This window comes from Urocampus carinirostris, chromosome 8, assembly GCF_059441175.1.
Source record: "Urocampus carinirostris isolate Australia breed hairy pipefish chromosome 8, RoL_Ucar_1.0, whole genome shotgun sequence".
Classification (NCBI taxonomy): Eukaryota; Metazoa; Chordata; class Actinopteri; order Syngnathiformes; family Syngnathidae; genus Urocampus; species Urocampus carinirostris.
In genome coordinates, this window is record NC_142356.1 from 27,505,476 (window position 1) to 27,527,042 (window position 21,567).

Here is a 21,567-nt window from a genome sequence, read left to right on the forward strand (position 1 = left end):
CGGTGAAAAAAAGCTTGCTATTTTCCGAGAGTAGTGTCAATCAATCAAAGGGTCAAAGGCTAACGGCCGTATTGGGAATATTTTTGAGAGTCTGTTTACAACAAGGAATGCCCAACTAGGCAGAATTGCTTATAAGTGGGATTTTTTTTAATTGTCGGTATCATCGGAGTAAATTGTTAAACATGGTTGAAATGGTCAGCATATCTTGAATACCAAGAGTTTAAGCTTCCCAATTATATGTGTCATTGCGTCTGTCAGTGACTGGTGACATCGTACTGACATGTTTTTATTCATCAACAGTCTGGCAGCCCGACTAAACAATAGTAGGGAGGTGCATAGATCTTGGCAGCCTTTTTTTTTTCCCTGATCTGTATACCACAAGCATTGTTTATCGAAACACAAAACGTCTTTGGTAACTCATTGACCCTTGACCTACATACAAAAGCAAAGTCAATCATGATAACGGGAATTTAAGCTACCAAGTTGTTGGAGCCTCTAAACAACTGTCAAATGACCTGAAAGCAAAGACTGCTCAAAATAATAGTTTAGGCAAAGTAAACATAAAGCTAGCTCAGAGATTTTAGCTGTCAGTTTCCACAGTGAGAGAAGTAGGGAGAAAAACAAAATTTGCAGGCACAGTTGCAGTTGAGCCAATGCCAAGAAAAATCTCAGATAAGCAGAGGCGAAGTATGATGTCAAAGGATTAGCTCCAAAAACTGCACAGGGAGATGCTGTATGAGAGAGTAATGCGGCACATGACACAAAAAGAGTTGCCTGAAGTATAATATAGACATTCAAACAAGTCAGTTCCATTTTGGAATAAGGTGCTGTGGACTGTCGAAATTAACATGTACATAGTTGGTCATAACAAAGAGCAGTATGCATGATGGAATAAGAGCACAGCATTCCAAGAAAAACATGCTGTGAGGCTGTGTGGCCAGTGTAGGTACTGGCAATCTTATTAAAGTTGGGGGTCGCATGGATTCTAGTCAGTCTCTGCAGATACTTAAAAACAATATTCATCAATTAGTGACATAAATTATCTGGGGCTGGATAATTAAACAACACGAGGGCCCTAAAAATTGCTCAAATTATACTGAGGCATTCACGCGGGGGAACAAGTCCATGCTCACAAACCATCAAACCTGACTGAACTGGAGATGTTTTTTCAACAAGAATGGTTAAAAAACACCTTGAACCAGAAACTGTACCCTCATTGGAACTTATAGACCCTTTCATGCATTGCGTCACAGTCCACGCTAGAGGCAAACTCAGACTTGCCCTCGTTAAAAGACACAGGAAATGAATGCTGTCGTGCCTGCCAATTGTCGTCGTGTTGTGTGTTTGGGTGCCAGAACCGGAAAAAACACTTTTGTGATCGTAAATTGAAGTTTCTTAGGAAAGAAGAGAGTCGTGCATAAAGGAAAAACATTGGACGGAGTCCCTCGTCAGAAATGCTTGTTTTTGAGGGGATCACTTCATAACAGGTAAGAGAATTCTAACGTAAAAAATTGTTGCTATCGTATCCGTACCAGTTATTTAGGCAACGTTTTTTGTGATATTCTTAGCTTCAGCTAACTATTAGCGTCTCGTCTAAGTGCCAACGGTAGCCTTGGAAACACTGCGTGGGTCGAAAATATAAACAGGCCAGCATTGCAAAGAATCATTGGGCATACAGTAGAAACATAAATTAATACAAAATAGAAAATAAAACAACATAAGTACATGAATAATTAAATATTGCTAATAAATCACGTGTTATTGTTACTTGGATAGATTACCAGCCATTATCAAACATTAAGTCAAGTCAAGTCACATTTATTTATATAGCCCTTAAACACAAAAATGTCTTAAAGGACTGCACATGATTACAATTACACAATTATCTGATCTTAAACCAACATAGGGGCAAGGAAAAACTCAAAACCTCAGCGTGAAGAAAAAGAGAAACCTTGAGAAGGGGCCTCACATATGGTATTCCCCCTTTCGGGATGACCAAGGTGAAATAGATTTAGCATTACAGTACACAAACATAGTAAACACTAGGTAACATGTTGAAAATTTATCCGGAAAGTGCATGACAGCAACGACGCCCCCAGCCTGTAAACTAGTCCAGAAAGTCTGACAGCCACGACGCAGCTTTCCATCTCTGCCAGCTGGTCCATGCAGGAGTTGACATGCTTCAGGTCAAACGCTGGTCCGCTGACTCATCTCAAATTGTCCTTCTCCTTCGTATCACCACCAGGCAGGCAGTCGGAAAAAGACAGGAGAATACAAAATATGAGGTGGGCATCAATCATACGCTTTTGAATAAAAGTATGTCTTAAGTCTAGATTTAAAAACTTCCATTGCGGTAGCTGATCGTATCTCCGGAGGCAGAGCATTATGCACTAAATTAAATAATATTCAAACTTAAAAATGTACTACTCTACTGAATTATAATAGCCTTTATCATTTCAATCTATAGTGAACTTTTACCATGATTAAAACGTTCTAGTTGTATTTACTAAGCAACTTCAAAATGAAGCATTACAGAATCCTTGACAAACACTCCACAAAAATGCCAAGTAAAAATTACTTTGCACAACAAATAGAATACAAGAATACATTTTAAGTTTCTCCCCCATAACAGATTCAAACTGAGGCTAGGGGTCGCTGAAAAACCTAGCCCACTGCCATTGCACCATCTGACCAATCACAAGCAACAGAGAGAGGGAGAGATAGAAAGATAGAAAGAGAGAGAGAGAGAGAGAGAGAGAGAGAGAGAGAGAGAGAGAAAGAGAGAGAAAGAGAGAGAAAGAGAGAGAGAAAAAGAGAGAGAGAAAAAAGAAAGAGAGAGAAAGAGAGATATTCTTGAAAGGAGCTGGCTCTGTTCTGATGGGGACCTCCCACTCTTGTTAACTTCAAAGAGCCAGTTTATCGTACCGTTTCGTTCACGAACGACACATCGCTATCTATCTATCTATCTATCTATCTATCTATCTATCTATCTATCTATCTATCTATCTATCTATCTATCTATCTATCTATCTATCTATCTATCTATCTATCTATCTATCTATCTATCTATCTATCTATCTATCTATCTATCTATCTATCTATCTATCTATCTATCTATCTATCTATCTATCTATCTATCTATCTATCTATCTATCTATCTATCTATCTATCTATCTATCTATCTATCTATCTATCCATCTATCTATCTATTCATCTATGTAGCCTCGTCATATCCCTCGAGAGGGGTGACCGACAGCAAGACAAACACATACAAAAACAAAGAAAAAAGAAAAAGGAAAAAAGTAACAAAAAACACACAAACATTTTTGGCAAACCCAAATGTCCAAACACCCAGTTATGTCCCTCGGCACCCAAGTCCGCTCCCGTCCCTCCAGGTAAAACGGGACACGAGAAAGCGGCCATGTCACATGGATCAGGGTGACACAACACACTCTTCTGTTCAACAGCAGGGCCCGACAGCTTTCACTGGTTTACCCCTGCCGCATCATACAGGTGCCCTGCCCATCCCTTAGAACACGTCTAAACATCCCACTATCTTTTTACAACATCTCTCCACTCATTCCTATCACCAACAAGACCTCTACCTTCCACTATATTTAGACCTTTTTCCTGCAGTGCACTCATAATACCATCCATCCACGTCAATCGCGGCATCCCTCTTGGTCTCCTTCCATTTACTTTTGCTCTGTAGATCCTCTTCAACATTCGCTCCTCATCCATCCTCTCCATGTGTTCAAACCAACGGAGTACGCTCTTATCCACACGCTTGCTCAGTTCCACTACTACTCCAGTTCTGTCTCACAATTTCATTTCTCAATCTATCTGATCTTGTCACTCCTAACATACTCCTCATCATCAAACACTTCATTTAAAAATATTTAAACAGCAAGGAGACACATCACTTGAGGCTGTTATTTTCTAGGACTAAATATTGATGTAATTTTTCTTTTGGGATGCCCAAATGTATGCACCTGCCTACTTTTGTTGAAGTAATCTTGCACACTTTATGTAAATCTTTAAAACCTCATTTTACTTCTCAAATATCACTGTGTTTGTTCTTTGATACATTTAACTGACATTGCTGCTGCAAATAACCCATTATTCATGAAGGGAAATGTTGAAAATGAGCACGAACGTTTTTTTATATGATTTTCCAAGTCTCATATGAGTAATTTCATGTGACTCATGAAGCACACCAAATTTGGGGGTCTGATGAGACCAGGGCAAGGTTTTGGTTCAAACGGTGTCAAGCATTTATGGAATGACTCATGTGTCCTTTTCCATTTTCCTCTCACCTCGTATCTCCCGCTAAGGCCCCAGTCTGCATTTTATTTAATGAGTTTGCCTCCTCTTCCCACGCCTCACTTTGTTCTTGTTGGTCTAAATATAGGGCTTGTATCTGGCAGTTGTTTTAATCAGAATGAGGCAGGAATCTGTACGCAGGTCAGCCGTCCCCCAACATTGCCAGCTGCCGCTGAGCAGCTCACAATGGGGAATTTGGTGCAAAGAACAAGCCCTGCCAGTTCTTTTCCTGAGAGGCACAATTACTGGAAAATTATTCCTCAGTCATCATTTAATAAAATATGAGGCACTGCATACACTTGCTGCACATTTCTGTGACATTATAACATTAAAACATAACCTTTTATTATTCATTATACCAGAGGCAACCTGAAATATTGAAATTGGCATATTGGACCAAACATATATATTTTAAAAACATAATTTAAGCAAAAATATTCAGTATGTTTGTGTCATTTTTATCCTTCTATATAAAACCATATCATTTTCCATTATCACTATTTTTTTAAGTGCCAGGAAGCCACTAGGGAGCGCCAAAGAGCCCCATGAGGCTCCAGAGCCACCTGCTGCTGACCCCTGCATTATACAGTTTTTTTGTTTCTTTTATATATGTAGATAATACCAAATGCTTGTATGATTTTTTGGATAGGGGTTTGCTCACCGACATTAAACTATTGTTACTTAACGGTAATTTACTTTTACTGTGTTTATTTTTACTTGCGCTGATATAGAATGACTGCAATTGCCAACTGTGTCCGGAGGAGCTTATTTTGCACCTAACCTGGAACTTAAGCTGAAGCCGCAGGAGGACGCTGGCGAGATTTCGGACCATCTGGTACGCTTGCTCGTACTGCTTTTACCCAAGCAAGGACCACTAGGGGGCATCACAATGTAGTTTTTCTTGCCGAAAGGAGAAAATGTTTTCATTAAGGTAAGGTTTGCAAATACATTAATTTTTCATCTTTTGATTGGCTGAGCAAAAAAAAACAATACATAAATTGTAGCATACAAATATGTTTTATTGCCTTACTTTAACTGAAAATGAAATCTACATGATGCTCCTTTTGAATGAAAGCATCCCTAGATAGGTAATCCTTTATAATGAAAATATTCCATGTAACAATAAAAATATACTGAAAGGCTTGACGTTCTATTAGCCTGATAATCATATCGATAATTCCTTTGTTTGGGGCCAATGTGTGCACCAAATCAGGATCGTTGGTCTCACCATCACCTTCTATCATGACGCAAGATAATTGCATGCCTCACTCTGCATCTCCAGACACTCAGCACAGTAATTGTGTTTATAAAATCCATCATAAAATGTGAGAATTCAGCAATTTTGAAAAAGAACATAAAAAAATATGTGAGTTAAATGAGAAAGAACTTTAACACTTAATAAATATAACCATTTCATAGATTTGTAACCCTGGAGAACCCAACAATTCTTTCTTCTTTGGAAAATTATGACCCTTGGGTTCTCCAATGTTATATTTATGTGATGACAGTTGAGGCACAGTCACACCTGCCTCTCACAACTGCACATCACTTGGGATATTCCATGGGGGCGCAAAAGCCCGCAAGGCACCTGTATCTTTTGGTCAGGTGTTCTGATATTCCTTCCTACCTTCTCAACGTGTCCTATATTCTACCATGGGATAACCTGACAGTTGCAATTTTGTTTGCTTTACAGTCAAGTAAAACCAGCAACACTAAAACTCAGAATAATTGCAAACGCAACTTTCACTGATGATATAAAACGAAGGTTGGCATGCATACATACAGTGTGTGACTACTCTAGTCAACTAACAATATGCTATAAAGCAGGGGTGTCAAACTCCTTTTAACTCGGGGGCCACACAATAGAACAAACATTCTGTCAGGGGCTGGACTAGTAGATTAAAGAGGAAGAAAAAGAGAGATAAAGAAATAAGAGAAAGAGGCAGGGAAGAGGAGAGAGGGCGGGACAAAGAAAGAGAGAGTGAGAGAGCGTGAGAAACAAAAGAGATAAAAAGAGAAGTCGTGAGAGAGGGGGAAAGAAAGGGAGCGGAAGAAAGAAATCCAAAGAGGAATAGAAAGACAGAAGTAGAGAAAAGAGAAAAGAAAGGGCAAGGGTTAGGAAGAGAGAAAGAGAAAAGAGAGAAAAGGAAGAGAACAAGAGAGACACAGAGAGTGAAAGAGACAGAGAAAGAGAGTGGGAGAAAAGGGGTGGAAAAGAGAGAGAGAGAGAGAGAGAGAGAAAGAGAGAGCGAGAGAGAGAGAGAGGGAGAGAGAGAGAGAGAGAGAGAGAGAGAGAAAGAGAGAGGAGGAAAAAAAGAAATACAAGTACAGTGCCTTTGTTCGAGGCACCTTACTTTGGCAACATCAAAATGACATATTTCAACCTGCAGCTTGTTTTTCTCTTGCGCTTCTCTGAGTGTTGTCTCGCGGGCCGGATTCAATCCCTTAGAGGGCCTCATCTGGCCCGCGGGCCGCCTGTTTGACACCGTGCTATAAAGCTATAAACACATAAATACGCCAGGCTTGTAAACTCTGTCAAAAAACAGTATTTTAAAGCATTAAAAGAGTCAAAAAAGATCAAATAAAAACAAAAATTTTAAGGACAAACGCTTTAAAGGCACAAATCTCGATCAGCATTGGGCTATCACACTACTGGGGCGTCACGAGGGTTGGGTAGTAATTTCAAATCCCTGGCTTGCTTTTTTATTTTTATTTTTTATTTTATTATTTTTTTAAACAACTTTTTAATATATTTTTACCAAGAAATTATCCATCATCAATACCCTCAGCTGGATGTAGAGGGGCAATGCTTCAGTGCAGATTGTGCATTGAAATACGTAAACACACACAAAAACACACACAGGGTGGAGGAGATTGGATTGGCACTAAAGGTCACTATTAATTATTAATAGGTGGCTTCCTTTGTTATTCATCACCTGTAGATCTAGCTGTGTGTGTGCGCTTGTCCCCTTTAATCAATAATTGACATCCATCCTTGCCTGTATAGATATTCGCATTTCTTTGTTTGATAGCCAGCAAAATAAAAAAGTGCCCATAAATGTAAATAAGTAAGACCATAAACCAGGGGTCTCCAACGTTGTGTCTGCATTAGTAGGGTGCCCCGTTAAGACACCTGAAGGGCCAACTTTCCTGTTATGAAAATAGCTCACCACTGTGGGACATTGTGATTCTCTAGTGATTTTTTTTTTTTTTGTAGTTTATTGATTTTATTTTACCCTAATTCAGATAATTTACTTATTCAGTGCCATAACGTCGACATACACTTTCAGAAGCATTGTCCCTGAGTGCCAAAACTTAAAACAAGTTTTTTGTTTGTTTTATTAAAAAAAAAAAAATAAAATAAAAGCTTTGGCGCTGTTGATCAGTAATTATCAAACAGCTGGGATTTCAGTATGATAAATCACCACTTGATGGCAGTAATGGCTTTGATCAAATATTTGTCCACACGTTAAGGAACCTCAATTCCCCTGTGTTGTTTCGTCTATCCAGCGTTTGAGAGTGTATGGGCAGCCCCATAGTGACCCAAATTGTCACAGGAATTATTGGGCACGAAAAATTTGTCGCAAAGTTCATTCAAAGTTCAGTTCAGTTCTTGCATTTAAATATTATTTTAAAAGTAGAGCGCCTTTGTGTTTTTCTAAATCCTTTTTTAGATATTGGAGGTATCACAAATGCAACAAAAAATGCACTGAACTAAACAGTTTGTTTGAAATGCATCCTTTCACAACAAACTGTTTTTGTCAGAATTTTTCTCCGAAATTAAGATTTTCAAGAATCTTAGCAACTTTTACGAAATAATGGTAAAAGATAGAAAACATTATTTTCTCATGAAATATGAGGGATCAAGTCGTATTTTGATATGACCCATGTTTATGTAACTACAGAAGTAGATTTTCTGGAAGGCCTTAAAAAATAAGTCTAAATGGCAGAAATTGTCTGACACCCGCACTTCCAATTTTAGAGAAGTGTCTGTCAATGAATGACTTAACCTGATAATAACAACGTAATAACTTTTTGATAAAAGAACAAATGTATGTTATTTTAGAAATGCCCATTGCCCTCACTTAGGCCCGCCCGTTTGGCGCCAGGTGTTGCTTGTTGCCTGATTGGCTTCCCTCGTATTTGAACTCAGTGCTCTCATTCACTCCTTGTCAGTCCATCAACGAACCTCTGCACTTGCAAGACTTGTAATTTGACTCGTGTATCCAGTATTCGGTATCGATCCCGCCTGTCTCATCCTGTCTGGTAGCTTGCTCTAGTCTCCAGTATCCGGTATCGATCCCGTCTGTCTCGTCCTGTCCGGTATCTTGCTCCAGTCTCCACTCTCCAGTATCGATCCCATCTGTCTCATCCTGTCCGGTATCTTGCTCCAGTCTCCAGTTTCCGGTATTGATCCCGTCTGTCTCATCCTGTCCGGTATCTTTCTCCACTCTCCAGTCTCCAGTATCCAGTATCGATCCCTCTGTCTTGTCCTGTCCGGTATCTTGCTCCAGTCTCCAGCATCTGGTATCGACCCCGTCTGTCTCTTCCTGTCCGGTATCTTGCTCCAGTATCCGGTATCAATTTTGTCTGTCCTGCCCTGTCCGTTATCTTGCTCTAGTCTCCAGTATCCGGTATCGATCCCGTCTGTCCCGCCCTGTCCGGTATCTGCTCGTGTATCCTGTATCTGGTATCGATCCAGTCTGTCCTGTCCGGTTTCGATATCTTATGCCCAGCGATCGCCGAATCGCTGGCGTTTGTGTTTCCGCGCATGACTGCCCCATTCCCGTAATTAGAAATGTGAGGGGACAGTGGCTATACGGCAAATACGGTTTTATCTAAAAAAAGGGGAGGGGGGGCAGAAATGTGTCACATTAGCACTTCCTGCATTGTGTATACTCTCCTGTTAGCAGAGGTTGGACAATATCCAAACGATCCGATTGGCTTTTCACCAGAATATCATCTTTCTTCCATGAATGAAAAATCAATTTTTTTGTCTCAAAGATTGTCAGTGAGCAAAACGACACAGGAAGCAACGACAACACTTGTTGGGACAGGGTTAAAAGCTGGTGGATGGACCTTTGTCTGTCTTTCAATGTGCCTGACGTCTAATTGATGAACTGTGCCCCAGAAAATGCATGAACGCAGCACCAATAATATTTTACATTGTCACTCTTAATATTTCTGTCCTTTTCCACAATTTGTCTGGATATGTTTCACAAGAGCACAATTTAATCCTGCCCAAACTTGGCTATGTGACATGTCTGATGAACGGGAATTATTTTTCTTTCGCTATGTCTTTATTGAACATCCAGTTTGAGAGATGAGTAAAACAAGTGCCTGGGTTGCTCAGTTCTATTGAGGTTTTTTTTAAGAATATTCCAGGAATTGCAAGGTACAGAATAAGACTATGGCTGACAATCACTTTTATATAAGGGAAAAGTGGGCTTTGACAAAAGTGAAACTTTAGAAGTGGGAAACAAACCCCTACTTCACATTATTCCTTTGTCTAGACCGGTCTGGCAAAACTCAAAATTTAAGATATTTCTCTTACTATAAACAAATAAAACCACTATAGAGAAAATATAGATACAGTACTTAAACTCACTGAATGAATGAATATATAAAGAAATGAAATAATGACCCTCAAATGAATAAAAAACATCATGAAATGCATCAACGGCAACTAAATAGCATAAGGAATTCAAATCAAAACAGACACAAAGACAAGCATTAAGTTTGAAATGAGTGTTTTAGCCTTGGCTCAACTAAAGTGAGGGTTTTGGGGTCAGGGTTAGGGCAGTCAATAGGTATTTATTTTGTGGTAAACCTACAATTTCCCCAAAAATCAAAAATACACCTAAATATTCAAGTAGCCTGGATGCAACCCCGTATATAAAACGTTACCATCCCCACAGGCACAAAAAAAGATTGATATGTTAATTATTGATCCATCTAAATGTTGTGTCTTGTTCTTAAAAACTGCTCTGAACATTGACAAATGTAATATCACTCAGAGTGACTCAGTCAAAAATGTAGGTGTTACATTTGACCCCAATCTGTACTTCCAAACACACGTTAAGAATATTACGAGAACAGCTTTTTTCCATCTTTCCAACATTGCAAAAATTCGCCCCATGCTGTCCCAGTCCGATGCGGGGATTATAGATCATGCGTTTGTTACTTCCCGTCTCGATTACTGTAATGTACTACTCTCCGGTCTCCCGAAGTCCAAAATCAAGAGCCTACAGCTGGTACAAAATGCTGCAGTGAGGCTTTTAACTAAGGCAAGAAAGTTTGATCACATTACCCCAAATTTAGCCAACCTGCAATGGCTCCCTGTTAGCTTAAGATGTGATTTTGAAGTTCTGTTGGTAGGAAAAAAATCCTGCATGGATTTGCTCCCTAATATCTTTCAGATTTAATTTCCCCCTGTGTTCCGGTCCGGAGCCTCCGCTCTGATAATGCTGGTCTGCTATTGATCCCAAGAGCCAAGACGAGATCCGCAGGTTCGAGAGCGTTAGCCATTCGGGCCCCGGTGCTGTGGATCGCTCTTCCCCCTGAGATTCAATCTGCAACCTCAGTGGAAATGTTTAAATCTGAGCTTAAAACACTCTTCTATTTTATAGCATATGAATAACCTATATTTTATGTTGACATTATCTGTGTATTATTTGTTATTGCAACATCCTTTGCAGCTTGGTCATCCTGGAAGGGGGATGACCTCATGTGCAGTATCTTCTCAAGGTCTGTTTATTCTCCTCATGTTGAGGTTTTTGATTTCTTCCTTGCCCTCATGTAGGTTTTAGATCAGGGGATGGTGTAATAATACTCAGTGATTTGCAATAGTCTGTGGTCTGTACAGCCCTTTGAGACTCTTTGTGATTAAGGGCTATACAAATAAACATGACTTGACTTTACGCATGTTAGCACCAAACCCTCTACAGCGTGTGCCATTAGTAAGCAGATTAGCCTTTAACCCTCTTAATTATGACTCTTCAAATATTTAGCAGGAGATAAGCACGATTGGAATCAACCCTTTTAATACCCTGTACGCATGTGCGCGTGTCCCTGTGTGTGGTTATGTGAAAACGTGCAAAACGTGTACTTGAAAAGGTAATGAATTGTATGTTGCACGAATATCAACATTGACTGTTTTAGGACACTCAGTTTGGTTGCATGTGATTAAAATACATTCAAAGGACATTGTTTTCCCACCCTTCCAAAACAGTTCAACAATTTTTTATATTTTGTTTGACACATTTTAATTTCTGGCAACTGTTCTCTTTCCAGTAAAGACAATTCATATTTCAGTGATTCCTGACTTGCTAATCAGTTTGCCTAAGATTGGGCCCAAAAAAATCAGCTTAACTCCGCGGGTATTAAAATCCGAACCAGCTCGACCCCGGCCAAATAACCCGATTTAAGGGACCTGAGACAAACCCAAATTTTCATATTTTATTGGTGAGGACTCAGGGGGATGAGGGGGATTTTCTGACCAACCAAAATGCATGCTAATTGCTGCACACTTGAAAAGCTACCATTAAAAGATGCTGTACCCTGTTTGTTTTCTTTTCCCAAATCTTTTTTCACTTATTAATAACAAAGCATTAGTTTAAAAACTCTTGTCAGAATTGACTAAAAAATACAGAAATGCTTCAGGAAACCTTAACTTTATGTTGTTGTAACAATAGTTTATATCCTTCTACTTATCCTTACTTCTTTGTTTACATAGCTACAGCAGGTTCTTCTAAATTATTCAGTTTTTCTTTTTTGCTTTCAAACCACAATGAATATAAAACACAATTCAGTATCAAAGCCTGCCATTCTTATACTAGGCTGAATGATAAGCTGTCCATGTCTTGAAAGCTACTTTCTTATGTTTTAGTTTTTAAAATCAAATTTTTGACCATGATCTGCTCATACAACTGACTTTTTCAGCATTAACACCCAACAGGTTATCAAGAGACTGCTTTAAAAACCAGCCTCATCTTATTAGCCATTTTCATTGGTTGCGTCTTCCATCCATCTATTAACGGCACCGCTTATCCTCAGTAGGGGGTTCTGGAGCCTATCCCATTTTCGGGCAGAGAGCAGGGGACACCCTGAACTGGTTCCCAGCCAGTCGCAGGGCACACAGGGACAGACAATTATCTCGCTCATCCGGGACGATTTGGACCGGCCAAATAACCGAACATGCGTGTTTTTGTAATGTAGGAGAAAACCCAGGCAAGCAGGGGGAGAACATGCAAACTCCACACAGAAGGTTCGATCTCATGACCTCAGAACTGTGCCGCACACGCGCTAGCCACTGCGCGGCCGTGCTGCCCTGGTTGCGTCTTGGTATTTTAATTTTATTTTATTTTTTCTCAACCACCAAAAGCCAATGCCGATCGAGAAGTCAGCATCAATGACAGTGCTCCTAAGTTACTTTGATGTTCCTTTCCTAGGGCCTCAGAGGCTTTTGAGCCGTCTCATCATCTTAAATGGTCGCCGCTATCAAAGACGTCTTTAGATGTAGGACCAATCGACCGGTGGCCGCTCATTCAGCCAGCCATTAAAGAGCCTCGCCAATCGATTTCATGCGTGTATGGGCCACACATATAACGGTAAATAAATTGTGAATGTGTGTGTGTGTGTGTGTGTGTGTGTGTGTGTGTGTGTGTGTCTGTATGGCTTGTGGACAATATATGATGGAGGGGAAAAGTAGTGCAGAAAATAGGTTTTCCAGAACTAATTTCCACTTGACTTTGATGCTCATGTAGGCTTTTTGTAGCAAATATACAAACGTTAAATTGATATATTTTAAGCAAGCAGGTATGAACTGTACTTCATCTATGCTGTTGACTTGATCAATTAATTTACATTATGTATGACAAGCTGTGTTGTTTTTTAGCTTTCTTGTCACAATTTTTAGATACAAACCCGATAAATATATTCAAAGGTAAAACGTAACGTTAATCTCGATTTCAAAACCATTTTTTTTTTCAAAAACAATCAAACAATGGATTGTATTTTGCTGCTTGGAGTGGTCGGGCAGTCCTAAATTCGTCCACCAGGGCTTCACAAAAGCAGTCCACACAAAAGCAGATGGTTATCAAATTTATTGGTGGTGCCTTGACACTAAACCAAGCAAAATCAATTTGAAGAGGCTAAAAGTGCAACTGTGTAACTTTTCACGAAAATCAGTTTAGCCATTTCAAAGCCAGTGAATCAGAACCACTCACACACAGGCGCGCTCACATGCGCACAAGCACACACACATACACACATACACATCAAGTCAAATAGGTTTTTAAAGTTTGAAACTATTTTTAAAACCTGAATTTAATTTAATACCTGAATTTGAAGCATTGACATAAAGGGGCAGTGTGTAATATTTAGTGCCCTCTAGTGGTAAAAAAAATAAAATTAAATTAAAAACAATTTTTCTTCAATTAAAAAAAAGCGCTATAAAAATGTTGACCATTTACCATTTAATTTACCATTTAATTTGAATACTTTTGAACACATGAACTATCACCATCTATCTACCCTATTCATATCCCTCGAGAGGGATGAGCGACAGCAAGATAAACACATACAAAATAAGGAAAAAAAAAAAGAAAAAAAAGGGAAAAAGAAGCAAAATACACGCACAATTTTTTTTGGAACATGGCCAACCCAAATGCCCAAACACCCTAACAAGTTAAGCACCTCGGCACCCAAGTTGGTCATGCTTTCGTCCCTCCAGATGAAAATATATTTAAAAAAAAAATGTATATAAAAGAAGGTCGGGAAAGTTTTATTTGTTTTACATTTTAGAGTTCTACCTTAAGGTCGCAGCCATAATTGTCTGGGAATATGCTGCTACGCTGAGCTCTGTGGATCTAGTTTCTGTTCAAATTAGATAACAGTGCCAACTAGTGTTTAAATTTTACATACTAGGGCTTTAAGTCTTTTTTCAAAACACTTTCCTTGAAACCCCTATGTGCAAACCCAATTTCAACTTTAGTTGCCACTTATACCCCAATTTGAAACTCTTAAAGTGATTATAAAAGACCTTTTTTCAATTTGGTACAGATGATGCAATGTTCCTGCACAGATATGTTGCAAAATATCCCACACACCAGGGGACTCGAAATTGACAGATTTGGCTCGTATCTTCTGGAGCTGTGATGTCACCGGAAGAAAACGATACTCTCAAAAATGACGTCTCCAACCGAACCAGTATGGTTAAAATGCATTATCTTGGAAAATAATTGGAATATACCAAGATAGATAGATAGATAGATAGATAGATAGATAGATAGATAGATAGATAGATAGATGGATAGATAGATAGATAGATAGATAGATAGATAGATAGATAGATAGATAGATAGATAGATAGATAGATAGATAGATAGATAGATAGATAGATAGATAGATAGATAGATAGATAGATAGATAGATAGATGGATGGATAGATAGATAGATAGATAGATAGATAGATAGATAGATAGATAGATAGATAGATAGATAGATAGATAGATAGATAGATAGATAGATAGATAGATAGATAGATAGATAGATAGATAGATAGATAGATAGATAGATAGATAGATAGATAGATAGATAGATAGATAGATAGATAGATAGATAGATAGATAGATAGAAGACTCACATTTTGCATGTTTTAGAATATGGGAAAACCATTAACGCAAATTAAAAATTCTGATTCCGAACGACCAAACACTAATTGGTGTCTGATTTCAAAGTAAATGCTTGAATCCTTAAGTTATTACTGTTTTTATTGTGAAACACAAACTTGACTTCGACCTTTTTTGTTTCGGGTGGCCCGCTTTGGAATGGATGGAACGACGGCGTCCCCTTTTGGACAATTCCCAAACGTACCAATTCAATTTCTCACTTCTTTGGCTTTCTAACAAGTTTAGCAACTTCAATGACCGTTACCCGATACTATGAGTATCAGATATCAAAGACCACGCCCATAGAGGCATGATCTGGTCAAGCGTCCCTGGTCCACATAAGGGAGGAACTGATCAATAGTTCGCCCGCCTTTCTATTGCCTCACATAATGTCCGCGTGGCGCGGTCATGCCTGCGCTGCAGTCTTGAGTTGAGCACCAACCGGGGCACGAGACCTAACTCTCTCTGCAACAACAAGTAAGAGGACGGTTTCAGATTTAACACAATGTGCGGTAGTGGCTCAGGACGTGGAGCTCTCATCTTGGGATCAAGAGATCGCAGTTCGAATCCCGGCTTCTTGGGATCAAGAGATCGCAGTTCGAATCCCGGCTCCTCCGTTTTACATGTTCAAGTATCCCTGGGTAAGACACTGAACCCCTAATGCCCCCAATAAGCAGGTTAGGGACTTACACGGCTGCATGGCCGCTATTGGAAAAATGTGAAGCACACTGTAAAGCACTTTGGGAAGTCTTGACTTGAAAAGCGCTATATAAATGCAGATCATTTCATTTACATTTTATTTCATGTTTGGTGGTTCTTGGGAATTAGCGTTTTTTTCTGCACAAGGGAATATCTCCAAATTGACTGGCATTATAGCAGGAAACTTTTATTTTGTGCTGGTAACTTTCAGCAGTTGATAACTCCCGTTATCTCCGGCGCCGCCCCCCTCCTTTTTTTTCTATCATTAATTCTCTGTGTTAATGAATTGTGTGTGTTATTTCCATCGGCCTGGTTCATTGATTCCATTTTCTTGGGATTAGTAATTTATATCAGAACTCAAAGAGCTCAAGTAATAACGTAATTCAATTTTTATGAGTGTAGAAAATTCTAGCATCCTTCAGAGAAATAAAAAGATTTATGGTGGAGCACAAGCAACACCTAGAGGCAACTTTTTACTGATTGCAGTAAAGAATAATTTGTTTGAATCCTAACGATTTTCAATATTAAAGCTAGAAAAAATCCTACAACGTGTTGAAGTGATTTTAAAACCCTAAACTAAAATTTCCATTTTGAGTTACCTTTTCTAAATCCAATCCCTAAAACTAGTTTTAAACATTCATTTGAATTCGAAACGAAAGGAATCATTTATGAGAGATTACCTTTTCTTGAAAGTTGGATTTAAGATCCCTAGTTTAGAACAATTGAAATGGATAAGACTTAAATTTAATATACAATCTTTAAATAAAATTTGAAACCTCTTTCTGGTTTTTACACCTACTCGAAGTATCATTTAAGAACCCTTGTCCTGGTTTGATAAAAACCTTTTCAAGACTTTTAGTTCAGGTAGGAGGTGTGCTTTTTGGATTTTCCTGAGGGTTGTTTTCAATTTGAAAATATTATATTTTGATTGGGGCTTAAAGTGAGATCCAGACTGGATTTTGTGACAAGACTCTTATGTTTTTCATTTTTAGAACGGTGGTTTTCTGCTCGTTTTTATTGTGCATAGATAAAAACGAGTAATGAGCCGCACGCTTCATATTTCCATAAAGTCGTCAAGTTTGCTTTTCTTTGAAGTTGTCTGAATCGATGAAAATAATAGCAAAATGTGAAGGAGGTGTGCGAGTGTCTGATCTTGCCAGGGAATACAGTATGGCTAAATCTACGATCAGTATGATACTAAAGAATAAGGAGGCTGTGAAATCTAGCGATGTGGCTAAGGGAGTGAGTGCTAAAGAACATCCTTCCAAACCCAAATTTTCCTTCCTTCTCCATCCCTCTCCCCACCGTCCACCTGCGCCTTCTGCTGACCACGACAAAGGTAAGAAATCCTATCTATAATTATTTTCTTTATCCTTTTTTTTAATTTTTACACGTTCATGTTAGCGTAATCTTTCGTACGGAAGACTACAATAACGCGAACGCACGATTAGCCTGGGTTAGCTTTGCGTTAAACATTCAAGGTAAAGATTCAGGATGTGGTAACAGATTAAAACGATTTTAATGGGAATAATGATTTCGGTGATCGAACAAACCGGTCTTCGAATAGGGTTCTGGAACGGATTATGGTCGAGAACCGAGGTTCCACTGTATGCTGTTCAACCAGTCCTCAAAAGGGGTCGGGTATGGAGAGAATAGGCACAGGTGTGTTTTGCTCCACACCTGTTTGATGCCTTCTGGGGGACGGTGGCATCCCTGATACATAACCTCTCCCTTAACGGTTGTATACCAGACAGTCCCCGCCCCCCAAAAAAGGACACAATAAACAACCATGAACGCTGCAGGCTCCATCGAGCCGGGGGCTCTCCCAGCAGCAGGAACAGGGAGCTGAAGCGGCCGGGGGCTCTCCTCGCAGCCAAGGCAGGGGGGCCAAAATAGCTCGGAGCTTCGGTTAAGGAACTAGTATTACGGTTACATTAACAGTTCCTGACCTTTACTTTTCAGATTTTGAAAGGTAATTGTTGTGTAAATGAACTTTTGAGCCAGGATTAGGTATGCAACACTTGGTTAGGTTTTGAAATTTGCAGTTCATCAAATGACGTGTGCTGTGATAAAACTTGCAATTGCTCAGGCATGGCTAAGGTTAACATGTCCTTTTGTGTTGTGCGTTAATCAATTTTGTCAATATCCTCCAAAGGCATTTAACAAATTAAAATGTGCGTGTGTGTGCGTGTGCTCTTGTTTGTGTGTGTAAATTGAATAAACAAAAACTGAAAGAAAATTATCATGATTAAGGAGCGTTTGGCAAAGGTCCCAGTGCAATCACTGAATGTTACTTAGAGACAGAGCTCATCATTGAAAAACACTCATTATTATATCAGTAAGTATATAAATCATCATAATAAGTCAATCATGTTTAAGATGTGACTGTTATGGTTTTAAATGTTAGTGCTTTTGTTGGAGTGGTTTCGATATCCAGGTTTCAATGGTTTCAAATTGGTTTTGAAACATGAGTTAGAGTTTCAGATAGTTTGAGATAAGAATTTTTGGCGCTTTTTTGGATTGTGAATTTGCAAATTTTGCCCTTGGTATTAATCTAAGGCTGTGATTTTCAACCAATGTGCTGCGACACACCAGTGTGCCGTGAGAGATCGTCAGGTTTGCCGTGAGAAATTATCCAAAGTCACCGTTTAAAATTTAAAATTTTATAAAACAATTGTGAATATTTTTTTGCAAATAATATGTCATTGTCAAGTGTATGTGCTGTAAAAACTGGGGGTATTATAAATTATATTGTAATTAAACATACTGTTCAGTGTCATTTTATAACATTTTTGGTTAGTGGTGTGCCACAAAATTTTTCCAATTTAAAAAAAACATGCCCTGGCTCAAAAAACGTTGAAGAACACTGATTTAAGGGTTAAAGACAGATTTGCAGTTTTAAAAATCAAGATCAAAAGACTAAAAAGCACAAGGTAACATACCAACCACAGAGACTAAGGCTGAGTCCCATTCTTCGCACTTTCACTCGCTATGTGCCCTAGTCACTCGGTTTGCGCGTTCACGTGAAAATGGGGTGTGTCCCGATACTCTCAAGACCGAGGCAGAAGTGCCCTCAAACCATGTCGTAACCACTTCAAGACCGAGGGGGCTCTCGACCTCACTTGGCAGCGAAGTGACTACCCAGAAGGCTTTGCGAATTCTCAATATCAACAAACATGCCCGAAAAGGAACCGCACAAATGTAAGTAGTTTTCCACAACCACGCATGTATTTGCAACAAAATGTATTGAGATATCTTAGTTAGACGTAAATGCAATAGAAAATCGTATTTTCGCGTTAAAACACGAACATTGCAAAATCGCTACTTTACGAAGTGCACTAATCTACCAAGGGAGCTGGCAAAAAAAATCTTCACGCTACAATCTGTAAAGTAGGATAACTGTGCAGAAAATCACGGTTCAGCCCATCCCTGTTTTTATCTTAAACGAGTCGTGCTTTTACATCTACATGGAGCATAGTCAAAATACCGTTCTGGACATAAGCCCTTGTTTACTGCACACAATTTCGGGTGTCGTGTTTTATTTACAATATGATTCTTTCATGTGAGATCAGAATGCATTAGTTTTCATCATGCATTATGAGTAATGTCTCCGAATTTCACGTGGAAATACAGTTGAAACAAATTACTATCACATAGTCCACTGCCTTCTCTGTAAACACATATTAAGTAAACAAATTAATTACCTTCTCAAAATGTTGTCCAAATGTGTAGGCAATTCTAAAGCATGTGATGCTGGCCAATAGAAGGCTCTTACAGCCATAAGAATAACATGTCATTTTTTTGTATCTATTCACTATCAAATAATTATCCAGAACACATCCTATAATTTCCTGTCTCATATCAACTTGTTGAGCATCCTATACACAGTTGTTTTGTACAATACATCAGCATTAAGTAATTCTTGTTTTTTCCACCCAACCTAAAGGCCACTATAGAACGTCCCGTGGAAGAGCTGGTCACCATCACAGCTACCACGCCATCCACACCACCGGGCACGTCGTTGGCACCTTCTAATCCGGCGCCAAACCCCAAATCACCCAGAAAAAAAAGGAAGCACGATACACTCCTTGACTTTTTGAAAGCGGAGTCTGCCGGAGCGAGGAAAAGGCTCGAATAAACTGTGGCCAAAACTGAGCGGTTCCCGTCCTTTTTGGGAAGCTCGTGGACAAATTTCCAGAACAGTGACATCTCTGCAATGTTTCCCTTTGTTTTATAAAAGGATTTTTTTTTTTTTTTATTAAGAACTCAATGAAGTTCCAGTTTGTTTCCAGCTTTATGGAAGTATTGGTATATTTTTGTTAAAATTTGTGACACATTATTTATTTACTATTATGTATTTTGGCCCAATGTGAGTTTGTTTTTCTGAAAGTAAACTATTATTTAAGCTGGAGTGATTTGTAGTTGTTTTCTGTCCAACAGTCACATAGTTCACACACAGTATCTCACATCATTATGAAATAAACCACCAAGCTGTTACTCAAAATGAAGATGTTTATTGAATAGTAATGCAGAAAAGCACATAATGCAAATGTGGGTCTGACTTCCAGAGCCTAAAATATGGCTTTTGGGCAATTTATTCCATATTAACTGTGGACAATTATTTGTACGGTGGACCAGGGAACCCTGAAGACCCGTGACACCACACGGTAGGACAGAGCGTGGACCAGCCAGTACACGTAGATCAGGACCTCCAGCCATGGCCCTGTTCCCTCTTTAGCAGCTCCTGCAGGGCCCACATAACCTTGCTCAACCTTAAGTCCTGAATGAGTTCTGACTCCACATCCAACCATAAGCACAGGATGGGAACATTCCTGTCCAACCTGTCCACGCTTATGGGACAGCCACTCTGGAACACAATAGATAACAAACAATTTAGACATAAATGTGGGCATAGAAAAGAAAAAGACCGCTTTAACTGTGATGTAAGCATCATGAAAAAATGTTGAAATGACCTTTTTATATTCAATGACAACTCTTTTGAATTAAATTCCTTATGAACTAAGGTTTTTGGGTCGTACAGGGAAGTTTGGTGACGATATTATGTCAGCTAAAGGGTCAGGTGGACTGTTCTTGTGTTTGTTTACGTTTCGTCATGTCACAGATTCAAGACCCCTACTATATGTCATAAAATGGCATTAAGATACTAATAAGTAGATTGCCATTTATGTCTACACAAACATAGGGTATTATGTGAACGTGCATTGTATGTTAACTCTTACTGTATTTGACCGAACGGGTCAATTTTTTTTAATGAGTGTACGTACCTTGTAAAGATGAATCAGCACTACATAGCGCCGAAGCTGTCTTCAGTATAGCACATTTCTCCTCCGTTGATTGGAGACACGGAAAAGATGATTAGCTTTCAGGCAATCGGTAATAACACAGCAGTAGCGGGCATTTTTAACGTTGCACGAACTCTCCAACTGACACACTACAGGTTGAGACTCGAGTTGTTTACATGTGACGTAGACCAATACGTCACTGAGGTCTACAGCCAATTAATATTACCGCCATCTCCTGGACAGGGGTGGAACCTTGCAAGTCTTGTCCAAACCATCTCCGCTTTGCACTTCACTCGCGGAGGGCACTCCTCTTCGAGGGACCTCACTGGAGGGTCCTCAGGGCCGAGTGAGAGAAATGGGATTGGGCCTAAAACTGACAAAAACGCACAATTTTACTCATCTTTTTTTCCCCAGCCTTATTTTATGTTTTTGGGCCTAGCCATAATAGCAAGATGGCAGAAAATAATGTCAGCTCCCTTTAGGTGAGTCTCATATACTGAATATATATAAAATTTCTCCAGTATTAAAAAATGCACCTGTATATAAATGTTGGTGTATTTTTGTTTATTATG

General features: G+C 39.1%; 2 long non-coding RNA genes across 2 annotated transcripts; one reads left to right on the forward strand and one right to left on the reverse strand.

Annotated features, from left to right (window-relative positions):
- The first annotated feature begins 18,655 nt into the window (after positions 1–18,655).
- On the forward strand, positions 18,656–20,103 carry LOC148361488 (uncharacterized). Its single transcript, XR_015851216.1, has 2 exons — positions 18,656–18,893; positions 19,639–20,103. It is a non-coding gene; the product is annotated as an uncharacterized LOC148361488 (long non-coding RNA).
- Positions 20,104–20,186: 83 nt separating this feature from the next.
- On the reverse strand, positions 20,187–21,356 carry LOC148361489 (uncharacterized). Its single transcript, XR_015851215.1, has 2 exons — positions 20,978–21,356; positions 20,187–20,559 (listed from the first exon to the last, which is right to left on the reverse strand). It is a non-coding gene; the product is annotated as an uncharacterized LOC148361489 (long non-coding RNA).
- Between the last annotated feature and the right edge of the window lie 211 nt (positions 21,357–21,567).